The sequence below is a fragment of the Dendrobates tinctorius genome, unplaced genomic scaffold (genome assembly GCF_039654945.1).
Source record: "Dendrobates tinctorius isolate UK_male_01 unplaced genomic scaffold, ASM3965494v1 ptg000300l, whole genome shotgun sequence".
Lineage (NCBI taxonomy): Eukaryota > Metazoa > Chordata > Amphibia > Anura > Dendrobatidae > Dendrobates > Dendrobates tinctorius.
Window position 1 is genome coordinate 863,025 of NW_027361967.1, and position 15,050 is coordinate 878,074.

General features: G+C 35.1%; 1 non-coding gene across 1 annotated transcript; it reads left to right on the plus strand.

The window, feature by feature from the left end:
• Window positions 1-13,128: 13,128 nt before the first annotated feature.
• On the plus strand, window positions 13,129-13,201 carry TRNAF-GAA (transfer RNA phenylalanine (anticodon GAA)). Its single transcript has one exon. It is a non-coding gene; the product is annotated as a tRNA-Phe (tRNA).
• The last annotated feature ends 1,849 nt before the right edge of the window (window positions 13,202-15,050 follow it).

The following is a 15,050-nucleotide window of genomic DNA, read 5'->3' on the forward strand; positions in this document are numbered from 1 at the left end:
AATGTGGTCACTTTGGGAGGTTTTCTGCTGTTTTGGTACTCTGCAAATTTCATCTGCAAGGTATTCCTGCAAAATCTGCATTGCAAAACCCAAATAGGGCTCTTCCTTTCAAAGCCCTGCTGTGTGGCCAAACAGTAGTTTCTGAAGAAATGTGGTGCATCACCGCATTTGTGAGAAATCTAACATTTCTAATATCCAAACAAAATAAATGGAGGTTTAAAAATTAATGCAGACGAAAAGTACGCATATAAAAAATGTTATTTATTGACTTTTTTGGGGTGGTGTGACAAGTTTTTAATCACAAGGAATGGTAACATTTCTGCTGACTAGCATGGAAGGAGTTAAATGCCAATTGCATATCGAAGTCAGGATGGCCGAGCGGTCTAAGGTGCTGCGTTCAGGTAGCAGTCTCCCCTGGAGGCGTGGGTTCAAATCCCACTTCTGACATCAACATTTCATTTCAAGAAACTTTATCTTCATTTATTGATTAGATGAGGTCAAACAAAACTTAGTAATGTGGTTTTGAAAAATTTCCTGAGAGTCTTTGGAGTGAATCTGAATTTGTCCTCTCAAAAAACATCAAACAGATTTTTTTGTGCATATGTCTGTTGTTCTTTTGGCACTAGAAAAATCCTTTGGACAGTCAATGAGGAGGGACTATTTCACCTCTTTGTGCTCTCTGTCCCTATTAGGGTTGGGTATCAACCTTCTACAGTGCTGTCATGAAATATATCTAGAAACGGATTTGCTGGTAAGTCTACTTTCATAGTTTTCACCTCATACATCAATAGACCATAACGATACTTAATAAACAAAAACTTAACAAGTAGGTAATCATAGTTTAAAAAATGTGAAATGCCCATGTCCTTCTGACATGTTTCAGCACATTTTGGGACAAATGGTCTCACTTTTAACATTAACAATCAATAAAATATTTTCTCTAAATTTTTGTCTCTTTTTTGCTCCAATTGTTTGCATCTCATAAAAAATAAAACTTGATGTAACATTATGCATGCAAATTGTGTTTTATGTGCGACCATGACCTATTCTAGAAGCACAGGGTCAGAATTATACTGGTGCATGGAGACAAACTGAAAATGTAAAAATTCAATGGCAAAATTGCTGTCTTTTTCTACTCATTCACAAATAGTTAATGAATGTTATTAAATATGTACAACAAAATGGAAGGCGTTTCAAATAGAAATCATGCTTCAAAAAACAGTCAAATGAAAAATTATAATATATCCCTCCAGGTGTGACACTTGACATTTGCAGAGTGTCAAACCCCCCAAAAAATGTATAGATATGGCTGAAATAGCTCAGTTGGGAGAGCGTTAGACTGAAGATCTAAAGGTCCCGGGTTTCGGCAAAATGCTTTTTCTTCATCGTTTACATTTTAAGGAGATATTAAACAAAGCACATGGACTGATCATGATCAAAAGGCCTAAAAATCTTAACTATCTACAGAAAACAAAATGTTAAAAATTTGAGAAACGGTAACTTTCCTTTTGAACACATGAATGTTTTTTAGTAATTTTTCCTCTATTTTGTTTTATTTCAGATTGACTTAGCTGTAAGAGGATTAAAAGGTAACCTGATAGCTGAAACAGACAGCACTTATCAGACACTAGCTGAATGATTATAGTCAGCTTGTTTGACTTTGAAACACTGAGGCATTACTGAGACAAATGTCCTTAAAAAATATGCTGTGGACAAAGTCAAAAAGGCAAAAAACACAAGCTCCACACAGGTCCGTCATCTTTAATTTGAAATATAGGAGGTTTCTACTTTAATGGTGAGACAAAGCATCTACATATTTGACATTGCTCCAGTGAGTAGAGCCCACTTAAAACTGTGTGGGTTGCTTGTCTCTGCAAGCAAAAGCTGGGCACTAAACTGGCATACTTCCAATGCTGGATGGTTCAGAGTGAAAACACCTATAGGCTGACAATAGTAATTGCAGGTGTTGATTAACTCATTGTGCAAAATAATTTCTAAAATGTGGTCACTTTGGGAGATTTTCCGCTGTTTTGGTACTCTGCAAATTTCATCTGCAAGGTATTCCTGCAAAATCTGCATTGCAAAACCCAAATAGGGCTCTTCCTTTCAAAGCCCTGCTGTGTGGCCAAACAGTAGTTTCTGAAGAAATGTGGTGCATCACCGCATTTGTGAGAAATCTAACATTTCTAATATCCAAACAAAATAAATGGAGGTTTAAAAATTAATGCAGACGAAAAGTACGCATATAAAAAATGTTATTTATTGACTTTTTGGGGTGGTGTGACAAGTTTTTAATCACAAGGAATGGTAACATTTCTGCTGACTAGCATGGAAGGAGTTAAGTTCCAATTGCATATCAAAGTCAGGATGGCTGAGCGGTCTAAGGCGCTGCCTTCAGGTCGCAGTCTTCCTTTCAAATCCCACTTCTGACATCAACATTTAATTTCAAGAAACTTTATCTTCATTTATTGATTAGATGAGGTCAAACAAAACTTAGTAATGTGGTTTTGAAAAATTTCCTGAGAGTCTTTGGAGTGAATCTTAATTTGTCCTCTCAAAAAAGAACTCTAGGAACATCAAACAGATTTTTTGTTCATATGTCTGTTGTTCTTTTGGCACTAGAAAAATCCTTTGGACAGTCAATGAGGAGGGACTATTTCACCTCTTTGTGTTCTCTGTCCCTATTAGGGTAGGGTATCAACCTTCTACAGTGCTGTCATGAAATATATCTAGAAACGGATTTGCTGGTAAGTCTACTTTCATAGTTTTCACCTCATACATCAATAGACCATAACGATACTTAATAAACAAAAATTTAATAAGTAGGTAATCATAGTTTAAAAAATGTGAAATGCCCATGTCATTCTGACATGTTTCAGCACATTTTGGGACAAATGGTCTCACTTTTAACATTAACAATCAATATAATATTTTCTCTAAATTTTTGTCTCTTTTTTGCTCCAATTGTTTGCATCTCATAAAAAATAAAACTTGATGTAACATTATGCATGCAAATTGTGTTTTATGTGCGACCATGACCTATTCTAGAAGCACAGGGTCAGAATTATACTGGTGCATGGAGACAAACTGAAAATGTAAAAATTCAATGGCAAAATTGCTGTCTTTTTCTACTCATTCACAAATAGTTAATGAATGTTATTAAATATGTACAGCAAAATGGAAGGCGTTTCAAATAGAAATCATGCTTCAAAAAACAGTCAAATGAAAAATTATAATATATCCCTCCAGGTGTGACACTTGACATTTGCAGAGTGTCAAACCCCCCAGAAAATGTATACAAATGGCCGAAATAGCTCAGTTGGGAGAGCGTTAGACTGAATATCTAAAGGTCCCGGGTTTCGGCAAAATGCTTTTACTTCACCGTTTACATTTTAAGGAGATATTAAACAAAGCACATGGACTGATCATGATCAAAAGGCCTAAAAATCTTAACTATCTACAGAAAACAAAATGTTAAAAATTTGAGAAACGGTAACTTTTTCCTTTTGAACACATGAATGTTTTTTAGTAATTTTTCCTCTATTTTGTTTTATTTCAGATTGACTTAGCTGTAAGAGGATTAAAAGGTAACCTGATAGCTGAAACAGACAGCACTTATCAGACACTAGCTGAATGATTATAGTCAGCTTGTTTGACTTTGAAACACTGAGGCATTACTGAGACAAATGTCCTTAAAAAATATGCTGTGGACAAAGTCAAAAAGGCAAAAAACACAAGCTCCACACAGGTCCGTCATCTTTAATTTGAAATATAGGAGGTTTCTACTTTAATGGTGAAACAAAGCATCTACATATTTGACATTGCTCCAGTGAGTAGAGCCCACCTAAAACTGTATGGGTTACTTGTCTCTGCAAGCAAAAGCTGGGCACTAAACTGGCATACTTGCAATGCTGGATGGTTCAGAGTAAAAACACCTATAGGCTGACAATAGTAATTGCAGGTGTTGATTAACTCATTGTGCAAAATAATTTCTAAAATGTGGTCACTTTGGGAGGTTTTCTGCTGTTTTGGTACTCTGCAAATTTCATCTGCAAGGTATTCCTGCAAAATCTGCATTGCAAAACCCAAATAGGGCTCTTCCTTTCAAAGCCCTGCTGTGTGGCCAAACAGTAGTTTCTGAAGAAATGTGGTGCATCACCGCATTTGTGAGAAATCTAACATTTCTAATATCCAAACAAAATAAATGGAGGTTTAAAAATTAATGCAGACGAAAAGTACGCATATAAAAAATGTTATTTATTGACTTTTTTGGGGTGGTGTGACAAGTTCTTAATCACAAGGAATGGTAACATTTCTGCTGACTAGCATGGAAGGAGTTAAGTTCCAATTGCATATCGAAGTCAGGATTGCCGAGCGGTCTAAGGCGCTGCGTTCAGGTCGCAGTCTCTCCTGGAGGCGTGGTTTCAAATCCCACTTCTGACATCAACATTTAATTTCAAGAAACTTTATCTTCATCTATTGATTAGATGAGGTCAAACAAAACTTAGTAATGTGGTTTTGAAAAATTTCCTGAGAGTCTTTGGAGTGAATCTGAATTTGTCCTCTCAAAAAAGAACTCTAGGAACATCAAACAGATTTTTTGTGCATATGTCTGTTGTTCTTTAGAAAAATCCTTTGGACAGTCAATGAGGAGGGACTATTTCACCTCTTTGTGTTCTCTGTCCCTATTAGGATAGGGAATCAACCTTCTACAGTGCTGTCATGAAATATATCTAGAAAAGGATTTGCTGGTAAGTCTACTTTCATAGTTTTCACCTCATACATCAATAGACCATAACGATACTTAATAAACAAAAACTTAACAAGTAGGTAATCATAGTTTAAAAAATGTGAAATGCCCATGTCCTTCTGACATGTTTCAGCACATTTTGGGACAAATGGTCTCACTTTTAACATTAACAATCAATAAAATATTTTCTCTAAATTTTTGTCTCTTTTTTGCTCCAATTGTTTGCATCTCATAAAAAATAAAACTTGATGTAACATTATGCATGCAAATTGTGTTTTATGTGCGACCATGACCTATTCTAGAAGCACAGGGTCAGAATTATACTGGTGCATGGAGACAAACTGAAAATGTAAAAATTCAATGGCAAAATTGCTGTCTTTTTCTACTCATTCACAAATAGTTAATGAATGTTATTAAATATGTACAGCAAAATGGAAGGCGTTTCAAATAGAAATCATGCTTCAAAAAACAGTCAAATGAAAAATTATAATATATCCCTCCAGGTGTGACACTTGACATTTGCAGAGTGTCAAACCCCCCAGAAAATGTATAGATATGGCCGAAATAGCTCAGTTGGGAGAGCGTTAGACTGAAGATCTAAAGGTCCCGGGTTTCGGCAAAATGCTTTTTCTTCACCATTTACATTTTAAGGAGATATTAAACAAAGCACATGGACTGATCATGATCAAAAGGCCTAAAAATCTTAACTATCTACAGAAAACAAAATGTTAAAAATTTGAGAAACGGTAACTTTTTCCTTTTGAACACATGAATGTTTTTTAGTAATTTTTCCTCTATTTTGTTTTATTTCAGATTGACTTAGCTGTAAGAGGATTAAAAGGTAACCTGATAGCTGAAACAGACAGCACTTATCAGACACTAGCTGAATGATTATAGTCAGCTTGTTTGACTTTGAAACACTGAGGCATTACTGAGACAAATGTCCTTAAAAAATATGCTGTGGACAAAGTCAAAAAGGCAAAAAACACAAGCTCCACACAGGTCCGTCATCTTTAATTTGAAATATAGGAGGTTTCTACTTTAATGGTGAGACAAAGCATCTACATATTTGACATTGCTCCAGTGAGTAGAGCCCACTTAAAACTGTATGGGTTGCTTGTCTCTGCAAGCAAAAGCTGGGCACTAAACTGGCATACTTGCAATGCTGGATGGTTCAGAGTGAAAACACCTATAGGCTGACAATAGTAATTGCAGGTGTTGATTAACTCATTGTGCAAAATAATTTCTAAAATGTGGTCACTTTGGGAGATTTTCCGCTGTTTTGGTACTCTGCAAATTTCATCTGCAAGGTATTCCTGCAAAATCTGCATTGCAAAACCCAAATAGGGCTCTTCCTTTCAAAGCCCTGCTGTGTGGCCAAACAGTAGTTTCTGAAGAAATGTGGTGCATCACCGCATTTGTGAGAAATCTAACATTTCTAATATCCAAACAAAATAAATGGAGGTTTAAAAATTAATGCAGACGAAAAGTACGCATATAAAAAATGTTATTTATTGACTTTTTTGGGGTGGTGTGACAAGTTAAGTTCCAGTTGCATATCGAAGTCAGGACGGCCGAGAGGTCTAAGGCGCTGCGTTCAGGTCGCAGTCTCCCCTGGAGGCGTGGGTTCAAATCCCACTTCTGACATCAACATTTAATTTCAAGAAACTTTATCTTCATGTAATGTTGTTTTGAAAAATTTCCTGAGAGTCTTTGGAGTGAATCTGAATTTGTCCTCTCAAAAAAGAACTCTAGGAACATCAAACAGATTTTTTGTGCATATGTCTGTTGTTCTTTTGGCACTAGAAAAATCCTTTGGACAGTCAATGAGGAGGGACTATTTCACCTCTTTGTGTTCTCTGTCCCTATTAGGGTAGGGAATCAACCTTCTACAGTGCTGTCATGAAATATATCTAGAAACGGATTTGCTGGTAAGTCTACTTTCATAGTTATCACCTCATACATCAATAGACCATAACGATACTTAATAAACAAAAACGTAACAAGTAGGTAATCATAGTTTAAAAAATGTGAAATGCCCATGTCATTCTGACATGTTTCAGCACATTTTGGGACAAATGGTCTCACTTTTAACATTAAAAATCAATAAAATATTTTCTCTAAATTTTTGTCTCTTTTTTGCTCCAATTGTTTGCATCTCATAAAAAATAAAACTTGATGTAACATTATGCATGCAAATTGTGTTTTATGTGCGACCATGACCTATTCTAGAAGCACAGGGTCAGAATTATACTGGTGCATGGAGACAAACTGAAAATGTAAAACTTCAATGGCAAAATTGCTGTCTTTTTCTACTCATTCACAAATAGTTAATGAATGTTATTAAATATGTACAGCAAAATGGAAGGCGTTTCAAATAGAAATCATGCTTCAAAAAACAGTCAAATGAAAAATTATAATATATCCCTCCAGGTGTCACACTTGACATTTGCAGAGTGTCAAACCCCCCAGAAATTGTATAGATATGGCCGAAATAGCTCAGTTGGGAGAGCGTTAGACTGAAGATCTAAAGGTCCCGGGTTTCGGCAAAATGCTTTTTCTTCACCGTTTACAAGTGGTTCAAATCCCACCTCTGACATCAACTTTTAATTTCAAGAAACTTTTTTCTTCATTTATTGATTAGATGAGGTCAAACAAAACTTAGTAATGTGGTTTTGAAAAATTTCCTGAGAGTCTTTGGAGTGAATCTGAATTTGTCCTCTCAAAAAAGAACTGTAGGAACATCAAACAGATTTTTTGTGCATATGTCTGTTGTTCTTTTGGCACTAGAAAAATCCTTTGGACAGTCAATGAGGAGGGACTATTTCACCTCTTTGTGTTCTCTGTCCCTATTAGGGTAGGGAATCAACCTTCTACAGTGCTGTCATGAAATATATCTAGAAACGGATTTGCTGGTAAGTCTACTTTCATAGTTTTCACCTCATACATCAATAGACCATAACGATACTTAATAAACAAAAACGTAACAAGTAGGTAATCATAGTTTAAAAAATGTGAAATGCCCATGTCATTCTGACATGTTTCAGCACATTTTGGGACAAATGGTCTCACTTTTAACATTAAAAATCAATAAAATATTTTCTCTAAATTTTTGTCTCTTTTTTGCTCCAATTGTTTGCATCTCATAAAAAATAAAACTTGATGTAACATTATGCATGCAAATTGTGTTTTATGTGCGACCATGACCTATTCTAGAAGCACAGGGTCAGAATTATACTGGTGCATGGAGACAAACTGAAAATGTAAAAATTCAATGGCAAAATTGCTGTCTTTTTCTACTCATTCACAAATAGTTAATGAATGTTATTAAATATGTACAGCAAAATGGAAGGTGTTTCAAATAGAAATCATGCTTCAAAAAACAGTCAAATGAAAAATTATAATATATCCCTCCAGGTGTGACACTTGACATTTGCAGAGTGTCAAACCCCCCAGAAAATGTATAGATATGGCTGAAATAGCTCAGTTGGGAGAGCGTTAGACTGAAGATCTAAAGGTCCTTGGTCCAATCCCGGGTTTCGGCAAAATGCTTTTTCTTCACCGTTTACAAGTGGTTCAAATCCCACCTCTGACATCAACATTTAATTTCAAGAAACTTTATCTTCATGTAATGTTGTTTTGAAAAATTTCCTGAGAGTCTTTGGAGTGAATCTGAATTTGTCCTCTCAAAAAAGAACTCTAGGAACATCAAACAGATTTTTTGTGCATATGTCTGTTGTTCTTTTGGCACTAGAAAAATCCTTTGGACAGTCAATGAGGAGGGACTATTTCACCTCTTTGTGTTCTCTGTCCCTATTAGGGTAGGGAATCAACCTTCTACAGTGCTGTCATGAAATATATCTAGAAACGGATTTGCTGGTAAGTCTACTTTCATAGTTATCACCTCATACATCAATAGACCATAACGATACTTAATAAACAAAAACGTAACAAGTAGGTAATCATAGTTTAAAAAATGTGAAATGCCCATGTCATTCTGACATGTTTCAGCACATTTTGGGACAAATGGTCTCACTTTTAACATTAAAAATCAATAAAATATTTTCTCTAAATTTTTGTCTCTTTTTTGCTCCAATTGTTTGCATCTCATAAAAAATAAAACTTGATGTAACATTATGCATGCAAATTGTGTTTTATGTGCGACCATGACCTATTCTAGAAGCACAGGGTCAGAATTATACTGGTGCATGGAGACAAACTGAAAATGTAAAACTTCAATGGCAAAATTGCTGTCTTTTTCTACTCATTCACAAATAGTTAATGAATGTTATTAAATATGTACAGCAAAATGGAAGGCGTTTCAAATAGAAATCATGCTTCAAAAAACAGTCAAATGAAAAATTATAATATATCCCTCCAGGTGTCACACTTGACATTTGCAGAGTGTCAAACCCCCCAGAAATTGTATAGATATGGCCGAAATAGCTCAGTTGGGAGAGCGTTAGACTGAAGATCTAAAGGTCCCGGGTTTCGGCAAAATGCTTTTTCTTCACCGTTTACAAGTGGTTCAAATCCCACCTCTGACATCAACTTTTAATTTCAAGAAACTTTTTTCTTCATTTATTGATTAGATGAGGTCAAACAAAACTTAGTAATGTGGTTTTGAAAAATTTCCTGAGAGTCTTTGGAGTGAATCTGAATTTGTCCTCTCAAAAAAGAACTGTAGGAACATCAAACAGATTTTTTGTGCATATGTCTGTTGTTCTTTTGGCACTAGAAAAATCCTTTGGACAGTCAATGAGGAGGGACTATTTCACCTCTTTGTGTTCTCTGTCCCTATTAGGGTAGGGAATCAACCTTCTACAGTGCTGTCATGAAATATATCTAGAAACGGATTTGCTGGTAAGTCTACTTTCATAGTTTTCACCTCATACATCAATAGACCATAACGATACTTAATAAACAAAAACGTAACAAGTAGGTAATCATAGTTTAAAAAATGTGAAATGCCCATGTCATTCTGACATGTTTCAGCACATTTTGGGACAAATGGTCTCACTTTTAACATTAAAAATCAATAAAATATTTTCTCTAAATTTTTGTCTCTTTTTTGCTCCAATTGTTTGCATCTCATAAAAAATAAAACTTGATGTAACATTATGCATGCAAATTGTGTTTTATGTGCGACCATGACCTATTCTAGAAGCACAGGGTCAGAATTATACTGGTGCATGGAGACAAACTGAAAATGTAAAAATTCAATGGCAAAATTGCTGTCTTTTTCTACTCATTCACAAATAGTTAATGAATGTTATTAAATATGTACAGCAAAATGGAAGGTGTTTCAAATAGAAATCATGCTTCAAAAAACAGTCAAATGAAAAATTATAATATATCCCTCCAGGTGTGACACTTGACATTTGCAGAGTGTCAAACCCCCCAGAAAATGTATAGATATGGCTGAAATAGCTCAGTTGGGAGAGCGTTAGACTGAAGATCTAAAGGTCCTTGGTCCAATCCCGGGTTTCGGCAAAATGCTTTTTCTTCACCGTTTACAAGTGGTTCAAATCCCACCTCTGACATCAACTTTTAATTTCAAGAAACTTTTTTCTTCATTTATTGATTAGATGAGGTCAAACAAAACTTAGTAATGTGGTTTTGAAAAATTTCCTGAGAGTCTTTGGAGTGAATCTGAATTTGTCCTCTCAAAAAAGAACTCTAGGAACATCAAACAGATTTTTTGTGCATATGTCTGTTGTTCTTTTGGCACTAGAAAAATCCTTTGGACAGTCAATGAGGAGGGACTATTTCACCTCTTTGTGTTCTCTGTCCCTATTAGGGTAGGGAATCAACCTTCTACAGTGCTGTCATGAAATATATCTAGAAACGGATTTGCTGGTAAGTCTACTTTCATAGTTTTCACCTCATACATCAATAGACCATAACGATACTTAATAAACAAAAACGTAACAAGGAGCTAATCATATTTTAAAAAATGTGAAATGCCCATGTCATTCTGACATGTTTCAGCACATTTTGGGACAAATGGTCTCACTTTTAACATTAACAATCAATAAAATATTTTCTCTAAATTTTTGTTTCTTTTTTGCTCCAATTGTTTGCATCTCATAAAAAATAAAACTTGATGTAACATTATGCATGCAAATTGTGTTTTATGTGCGACCATGACCTATTCTAGAAGCACGGGGTCAGAATTATACTGGTGCATGGAGACAAACTGAAAATGTAAAAATTCAATGGCAAAATTGCTGTCTTTTTCTACTCATTCACAAATAGTTAATGAATGTTATTAAATATGTGCAGCAAAATGGAAGGCGTTTCAAATAGAAATCATGCTTCAAAAAACAGTCAAATGAAAAATTATAATATATCCCTCCAGGTGTGACACTTGACATTTGCAGAGTGTCAAACCCCCCAGAAAATGTATACAAATGGCCGAAATAGCTCAGTTGGGAGAGCGTTAGACTGAACATCTAAAGGTCCCGGGTTTCGGCAAAATGCTTTTACTTCACCGTTTACATTTTAAGGAGATATTAAACAAAGCACATGGACTGATCATGATCAAAAGGCCTAAAAATCTTAACTATCTACAGAAAACAAAATGTTAAAAATTTGAGAAACGGTAACTTTTTCCTTTTGAACACATGAATGTTTTTTAGTAATTTTTCCTCTATTTTGTTTTATTTCAGATTGACTTAGCTGTAAGAGGATTAAAAGGTAACCTGATAGCTGAAACAGACAGCACTTATCAGACACTAGCTGAATGATTATAGTCAGCTTGTTTGACTTTGAAACACTGAGGCATTACTGAGACAAATGTCCTTAAAAAATATGCTGTGGACAAAGTCAAAAAGGCAAAAAACACAAGCTCCACACAGGTCCGTCATCTTTAATTTGAAATATAGGAGGTTTCTACTTTAATGGTGAGACAAAGCATCTACATATTTGACATTGCTCCAGTGAGTAGAGCCCACTTAAAACTGTATGGGTTGCTTGTCTCTGCAAGCAAAAGCTGGGCACTAAACTGGCATACTTGCAATGCTGGATGGTTCAGAGTGAAAACACCTATAGGCTGACAATAGTAATTGCAGGTGTTGATTAACACATTGTGCAAAATAATTTCTAAAATGTGGCCACTTTGGGAGATTTTCCGCTGTTTTGGTACTCTGCAAATTTCATCTGCAAGGTATTCCTGCAAAATCTGCATTGCAAAACCCAAATAGGGCTCTTCCTTTCAAAGCCCTGCTGTGTGGCCAAACAGTAGTTTCTGAAGAAATGTGGTGCATCACCGCATTTGTGAGAAATCTAACATTTCTAATATCCAAACAAAATAAATGGAGGTTTAAAAATTAATGCAGACGAAAAGTACGCATATAAAAAATGTTATTTATTGACTTTTTTGGGGTGGTGTGACAAGTTAAGTTCCAGTTGCATATCGAAGTCAGGACGGCCGAGAGGTCTAAGGCGCTGCGTTCAGGTCGCAGTCTCCCCTGGAGGCGTGGGTTCAAATCCCACTTCTGACATCAACATTTAATTTCAAGAAACTTTTTTCTTCATTTATTGATTAGATGAGGTCAAACAAAACTTAGTAATGTGGTTTTGAAAAATTTCCTGAGAGTCTTTGGAGTGAATCTGAATTTGTCCTCTCAAAAAAGAACTGTAGGAACATCAAACAGATTTTTTGTGCATATGTCTGTTGTTCTTTTGGCACTAGAAAAATCCTTTGGACAGTCAATGAGGAGGGACTATTTCACCTCTTTGTGTTCTCTGTCCCTATTAGGGTAGGGAATCAACCTTCTACAGTGCTGTCATGAAATATATCTAGAAACGGATTTGCTGGTAAGTCTACTTTCATAGTTTTCACCTCATACATCAATAGACCATAACGATACTTAATAAACAAAAACGTAACAAGTAGGTAATCATAGTTTAAAAAATGTGAAATGCCCATGTCATTCTGACATGTTTCAGCACATTTTGGGACAAATGGTCTCACTTTTAACATTAAAAATCAATAAAATATTTTCTCTAAATTTTTGTCTCTTTTTTGCTCCAATTGTTTGCATCTCATAAAAAATAAAACTTGATGTAACATTATGCATGTAAATTGTGTTTTATGTGCGACCATGACCTATTCTAGAAGCACAGGGTCAGAATTATACTGGTGCATGGAGACAAACTGAAAATGTAAAACTTCAATGGCAAAATTGCTGTCTTTTTCTACTCATTCACAAATAGTTAATGAATGTTATTAAATATGTACAGCAAAATGGAAGGCGTTTCAAATAGAAATCATGCTTCAAAAAACAGTCAAATGAAAAATTATAATATATCCCTCCAGGTGTCACACTTGACATTTGCAGAGTGTCAAACCCCCCAGAAATTGTATAGATATGGCCGAAATAGCTCAGTTGGGAGAGCGTTAGACTGAAGATCTAAAGGTCCCTGGTCCAATCCCGGGTTTCGGCAAAATGCTTTTTCTTCACCGTTTACAAGTGGTTCAAATCCCACCTCTGACATCAACTTTTAATTTCAAGAAACTTTTTTCTTCATTTATTGATTAGATGAGGTCAAACAAAACTTAGTAATGTGGTTTTGAAAAATTTCCTGAGAGTCTTTGGAGTGAATCTGAATTTGTCCTCTCAAAAAAGAACTGTAGGAACATCAAACAGATTTTTTGTGCATATGTCTGTTGTTCTTTTGGCACTAGAAAAATCCTTTGGACAGTCAATGAGGAGGGACTATTTCACCTCTTTGTGTTCTCTGTCCCTATTAGGGTAGGGAATCAACCTTCTACAGTGCTGTCATGAAATATATCTAGAAACGGATTTGCTGGTAAGTCTACTTTCATAGTTTTCACCTCATACATCAATAGACCATAACGATACTTAATAAACAAAAACGTAACAAGTAGGTAATCATAGTTTAAAAAATGTGAAATGCCCATGTCATTCTGACATGTTTCAGCACATTTTGGGACAAATGGTCTCACTTTTAACATTAAAAATCAATAAAATATTTTCTCTAAATTTTTGTCTCTTTTTTGCTCCAATTGTTTGCATCTCATAAAAAATAAAACTTGATGTAACATTATGCATGCAAATTGTGTTTTATGTGCGACCATGACCTATTCTAGAAGCACAGGGTCAGAATTATACTGGTGCATGGAGACAAACTGAAAATGTAAAAATTCAATGGCAAAATTGCTGTCTTTTTCTACTCATTCACAAATAGTTAATGAATGTTATTAAATATGTACAGCAAAATGGAAGGTGTTTCAAATAGAAATCATGCTTCAAAAAACAGTCAAATGAAAAATTATAATATATCCCTCCAGGTGTGACACTTGACATTTGCAGAGTGTCAAACCCCCCAGAAAATGTATAGATATGGCTGAAATAGCTCAGTTGGGAGAGCGTTAGACTGAAGATCTAAAGGTCCTTGGTCCAATCCCGGGTTTCGGCAAAATGCTTTTTCTTCACCGTTTACAAGTGGTTCAAATCCCACCTCTGACATCAACTTTTAATTTCAAGAAACTTTTTTCTTCATTTATTGATTAGATGAGGTCAAACAAAACTTAGTAATGTGGTTTTGAAAAATTTCCTGAGAGTCTTTGGAGTGAATCTGAATTTGTCCTCTCAAAAAAGAACTGTAGGAACATCAAACAGATTTTTTGTGCATATGTCTGTTGTTCTTTTGGCACTAGAAAAATCCTTTGGACAGTCAATGAGGAGGGACTATTTCACCTCTTTGTGTTCTCTGTCCCTATTAGGGTAGGGAATCAACCTTCTACAGTGCTGTCATGAAATATATCTAGAAACGGATTTGCTGGTAAGTCTACTTTCATAGTTTTCACCTCATACATCAATAGACCATAACGATACTTAATAAACAAAAACGTAACAAGTAGGTAATCATAGTTTAAAAAATGTGAAATGCCCATGTCATTCTGACATGTTTCAGCACATTTTGGGACAAATGGTCTCACTTTTAACATTAAAAATCAATAAAATATTTTCTCTAAATTTTTGTCTCTTTTTTGCTCCAATTGTTTGCATCTCATAAAAAATAAAACTTGATGTAACATTATGCATGCAAATTGTGTTTTATGTGCGACCATGACCTATTCTAGAAGCACAGGGTCAGAATTATACTGGTGCATGGAGACAAACTGAAAATGTAAAAATTCAATGGCAAAATTGCTGTCTTTTTCTACTCATTCACAAATAGTTAATGAATGTTATTAAATATGTACAGCAAAATGGAAGGTGTTTCAAATAGAAATCATGCTTCAAAAAACAGTCAAATGAAAAATTAT